This window comes from Manacus vitellinus, unplaced genomic scaffold (assembly GCF_001715985.3).
Source record: "Manacus vitellinus isolate BGI_N305 unplaced genomic scaffold, ASM171598v3 scaffold_85_pilon, whole genome shotgun sequence".
Classification (NCBI taxonomy): Eukaryota; Metazoa; Chordata; class Aves; order Passeriformes; family Pipridae; genus Manacus; species Manacus vitellinus.
Window position 1 is genome coordinate 148,668 of NW_021940845.1, and position 5,741 is coordinate 154,408.

The window sequence follows — 5,741 nt, forward strand, 5'->3', positions numbered from 1 at the left end:
TATTCTTCTTTATAGAAACTACAGTCTTCTTGATGACAACAATTTTATTATAATAACCATCTTCTTAATAAAAACAACAATCTTCTTAATGAACAACTCTCTTCTTAATAAAAATATCTTCTTAATAAAAACAACTATCCTATAAAAAAACAACTATCTTCTTAGTAAAAAACTATCTTCTTAAAAAGGAAACTTATCTTCTTTAAAAAACTATCATCTTAATAAAAAACTATCTTCTTATTTAAAAATCTATCTTCTTAAACTATCTTCTTCCTAAAAACAACAAACTTCTTAAAAAGTGAATAATGTAAAACATATTTACAGAAAAACGTGAAAAGCATATGTACAGGTGGCCGATTCCGTGGCCAGCAGGTCCGTCAGTCCTGGAAGAAAAGCAAGGCCACGGTCAGTGCAGTCAGGCCCTGCTGGGTGTTCCCTGTGCCCCCAGCCTGGCACACCCAGCAGGTGACCCCGGGGCAGGGCATGGCCAGTACGTGCCTGTCGTGCTGCTGGGGGACTGTCCTCATCCCAGCACCATGTCCTCCTCCTCATCTTGCTGGTCAACATCCATGTCCTCCATCTCCTCCACCACATCAATCTCCATCTCTTCTTCCAGCTCTTGGATGTCCACCTCCGTCATCTCCTCAGTGTCCACCACCACATCCACATCCATCTGTTCCTCCGTATCTCCAGCAGTCTGTGTAAGGGAGCACAACCTCAGAGAGGGGTCCCTGTCCCACACCAGCCCCACTGAGCTCCAACCTTCCTTGGAAGTCAGGGGTTTCCCACCTGCATGGATTGGCACTGTACCTTCACTGGGAGGAGGTTGCCCATCCTGCTGGGATGGCTGCTGAGCTCCAGACAGCAGGGAGAGTCCAGGATTGGCAAGTCTTTTTGGGATCACCTGACGAGCTTTCCCTGGGAGCTGCTCAGGGCTCGCTGGCAGCAGGGGAATGGCTGCGTTGTGCTCGTCGCCGGGCCCTGGCAGTTCCACATGGAACACGGGCACAGCTCTGGCAGCTGGGATGTCACAGGAGCTGTGGGACCACTCCACTGGGGGCGATGGGGTTATGAAATGATGGAATCCTGGACTGGTTTGTCTTTGGAGGGACCCTAAAAATCATCTTGTTGCAACATAACCAGCCTCCCAGCAGACCAGGTTGCTCAGAGCCCCATCCAAGCAAACCTTGAATGTTACCAGGAATAGGGCATCCACAGTCTCTCTGCACAGCCCCTGCCAGGGCCTCACCACCATTAGTGCAAAAATACATCTTCCTAAATCAAATCAAACCTGAATCCCCCTCCTTCAGTGTAAAGCCATCCCCCCTTGTCCTCTCCCCGCAGGCTCTGCTGAACACTCTGGCCCAGCTCTCCTCTGGGCCCCCTCAGCTCCTGCCCGGCCACACTGAGGCCTCCCCGGGGCCTTCTCTTCTCCCGCCTCAGCAACCCCAACGCTCTCAGCCTTTCCTCAGGGCACAGGGGCTCCAGCCCTTGCAGCACCTCTGGGGCCTCCTCCCCACTGGCTCCAGCAGCTCCACAGCTCAGCACCCCAGAGCTGGAGGCCGGGAGGAGCCCTGCGGGGGCTGCAGCTTCCTGAGGAACAGGGGGAATGTTGGGTTATCCCTGGACAGCAACTAAACGCACTCCTGTGCTGAGGGATAAAATCCCCGGAGCGAAGCCTGTGCTGGGCAGAGTCCTGCTGCCATGGGCTGTTCTGTGTGGAGTCTGCAGGGATGTGTCGGGAGCAGATCCCGTCTGTCCCCTGGGCCCAGCTCCCAGCCCGGAGCGGCTCCATGAGGTGCCTGGGCCGGGCCGTGGGTCCATCCCCCAGCTCAGCTCCCAGCTCCCTGTGCTCCCACAAGCCCAGGCTCCAAAGCAAACCCTGGCAATGGGGACACAGGGGCTATTTGGGGATCCTCTGGGCAGTGCAGGTTACAAACCACAGTTTCTCAGGAGGTTCATTGAAAAACAATTTTTACTTGCACACTTTAGAACATCCAGATAGATTAAGGCAGTTGGCAACGCTTGGACTTGATTTTTGGGTTCCAATGTATTTTGGGGAGAAGAAGGTAGGAGAAGAAAAAGATAGAGAGGAAAAGGAGAAAAAGGTAGATAGTCACCGGCCTTGGATCCAGCAGGTTTATCTCCAGTGCATGGGAGCACAGCACCAAGCACATACCTTTTATCTTTTATCAGTCCCCGGTGCCCTGGGGCCCTGCCCAGATGGGCATGTGCTAACTGTGGCTCCCAAGTCTCCTGCCAGAGCTTTACACAGTGCCAGAAGATTCCCGGTGCCATTTGGGGGCTTAGGGTGTCCCATGTGCCCAAACACCCCATTCCAGTTTATTATGTCTGAATTAATCTTTGGGGGTTTTTTATCTGCAAAAAACTTTAGGGATTTGCTTCCAGGGAAGGCATGTCCCAATACCTACTCTGCTCAGAGACAGTGGTTGTGTCAAGTATTAAAGCCCTATTCTAAACAAGGAGCAGGTACAGGATTTGGATCCAGAAATTCTCCAGCCTTGGTTGTGCATGACATCCCCCTGCTTCAGCTTCCTCAGGTACAAACCTCAGGCAGGACAAAAGATAACAGGGGAGGGGGGAGCAGGATCCAACAACATACACTGCTGTTGGAGCAGGATAAAAATTAAAACCTTGGAATTTCCATTTGATTAGTTCTCTCCTGCTGCTGTGGACACCTGGCACAAGGTGCTTCTCATGGAACAACCTGGGTTGGAAGGGACCTACAAGGATCAGCGACTCCAACCCCTGGGACACCCCAAGAGTCCCATCACATGCCTGAGAGTGTTACAACACAAACCTGCCCTCTTCTACAGAAAGAAGCCGCTACTTCCAAATCATTTGGGTGATTTTTGTCCTGATCATGGGAATCTTCTCCTGCAGTCTGGGCTTATGGACAATTATCCTTCTCCACATACATTATTTAGTTTATAACAAATGAAATTGCTGTTACACAGTGGCTGAGCTGCTCTGAACTCCTCTCCTTCCATTTTCCAATTAAATGGAGCACCAGCAACACACTCATCTTGGAGTAAAGCCTAAAGTTGCTCCTTCTAGGACATAAGCTTATGAAACCCTTATCACTTACAGTATTTAAACAAACAACCTCTTGTTTTTATCTTCTATTTTCCCTACAGCTTCTCCTTTATACCTTCTATTTTCCCCACTTCCCAGTATTTTAGCTGATGCCTTGAACCAACACACTGAATTTCTGTGAAGTGTTTCTTTTCAGGGAGGAAAAAAAATAACCATTGATCTCATGTGTTATTAAAGAAAAGACATAACACCGGGTATGAAGGGAAATGGTCAAATTTGCTAAAAAAAGACAATTGTGAAACACAAGTATGACTTTTGCTTAACAATAAAACCCCTCTCCACTTTGGAACATTCTGTTTCTAAGGTGTAATTAATAAAGTGAGTTTATCAATGTAAGGAACGAATGGCAATGCAAGGGCATGAAGCTGAATTGGGGCGGTTTAAGCTGGATCTCAGCAAAAGGTTCTTCCCCCACAGGGTGGTTGGCACTGACCAGGCTCCCCAGGGCAGTGGGCACAGCCCTGAGGCTGCCAGAGCTCCAGGAGCATTTGGACAATGCTCTGAGGGACAGGGTGGGATTGTTGTGGTGTCTGTGCAGAGCCAGATTTGGACTCAATGATCCTTGTGGGTCCCTTCCAACTCAGCGTATTCTATTCCATTCTATTCTATCCTGTGCATTAATGACAAAGTTGGGAGTCACTCAGTACTTTGGGAGCATTTTGTTCCCTCAGGTCCCAGTGTCTCAGGAAGCTCTGGGGAAGCTCCCGTTTGCCTGTGGGCACAGCCAGGGGTGCAGGAGGCTGCAAAGTCTGCACCGTCCCAGCCATCCCACCCCGGGGGCTCGGGACAGTGGGAACTGCCAGAGTCTGAACCCCTGTCCTACTGCTGCCCATGGGGGCTTTGGAGCTGGGACAAAAAGGTGGGTGGTGATGCAAACCAGGGAAAGCAGGACTGGGTTAGGTGAGCCTGGCCCAGGGGAACAGACATGCCACTGCTTTGGGCACTTTTTCATTTACAGAACTCCTTGGAATGGTCTCAGGTGTCTTGGTGCACGTGCAGCATTCCAAGTATTAAACACAAATCCTGTTGCTTCCATGTGTACTGCCTGGACAGTTCTCCTAGTGGCACTTTGCCTGGACAGGTCTCCTAGTGGGACTTGTGTGGGCTGTTCACTGTAGGACAGTCACTGAACATCAGCTGCTGCTCAGATAACAAGTACCGAGCTTCATTTCCAGGGAGGACTAGGAGCTGGGGCGTCAGGGTGAACTCTGTGCTCAGAATTAATTTAAACTTTGCAAAATATATCAGTGAGAATTTCTGTGAGGAAATCCTCACTTTTAAGCATTTCACAGATAAAAGGAGAGGTGTACGACAGCCTGGCTGAAAAGCTCGCCACAGTTTATGACTGGGGCTTGTGAAAAACCTATTGGAGATGTCAGAACAGGAGTGAACGTGTGTGTGACCCCCAGGCAAGGCCGGAGCAGGGCTCTGCCTCCTGCATGTTTGGTAGGCATTGGCTGTGCCAGGGGGCCAGGACTGCAGCCCTGCCCATGCCAGCCCTGTCCTGCACCAGCCAAAGCCACTGCAGGCTGGACAGGGGAACTGGGAGTCCAAGGTCCAGCTCACAGAGCGGCTCACGAGTCGGGCCAGCTCTGCCTGGCACCTCACCAGCACCTTCCCTGCTCACGAGTCGGGCCAGCTCTGCCTGGCACCTCACCAGCACCTTCCCTGCCTCGGTGCCGGCTGGCTGAGCTGTACAGTGAGGGCTCCCCGTGCCCCAGGGTAACACCTGAAAGTGGTGTTGCCCCAGGAAAGTGGGACAAGAAGCGCTGCCTGCTCAGGGCCCACAGTGGCTCCGTGGCTGGTCCTGGCGCCGTCCTGAGCCCCACTGTGGTCTCGTGTGGCTCCAGCCACAGAATCCCAGAATCTCAGAGCGGGTCAGGTTGGAAGGGACCACAGTGGGGCATCTGGTCCCTGCTCCTGCTCCAGTTATCTCAGAGCACATAACACCGGATTGTGTCCAGAGAGTTCTGGAATATCTCCAGTGAGGGACACTCCACACTCTCTCTGGTCTCTGCTCAGTGCTCAGCCACTGCACAGGAAAGAAATTCTTCCCCATATTCAGGTGGAACTTCCCAGGCATCAGTTTCTGCCCCTGACCTCTTGTCCTGATTCTGGGCCCCCTGAGCAGAGCCTGGGCCATCCTCAGACCCCTCCCTGCAGATATTTATATATTTATATATTTATATATTATATATTTATAAATTTAATATATTTATATATTTATATATTTATATATTTAAATATAATTTATAATATTTAGATATTTAGAATATTTAGATATTTAGATATTTATTTATACCACAGGGTCTTGCTTGGCCTGCTCCTGGTGGGTGGCAGCGAGTGGCCAGAGCCTGCCCGGCGCGTGGGGCTGGGGCGGCGGCCTACCTTGGGGTGCATGTTCTGGGGAACAGGGCGGTCTGTGGGGCCCGGGACGACGACGCTGCGGGCCGGGGCAGGTTCAGGGCACGGCCCATGCCGGGGCAGGCAGGGCCGCGCGCCCAGGGAAGCTGCGGCCAGAGGAACGCGGCCACAGCCCCGCCTTTCACGCAGGCGGCACCGCCCCGTCTACTTAAAGCGGGCGCGGGGCCGCCTCCTTCCCTCCTCCTGCCGCCGGCCAGGGC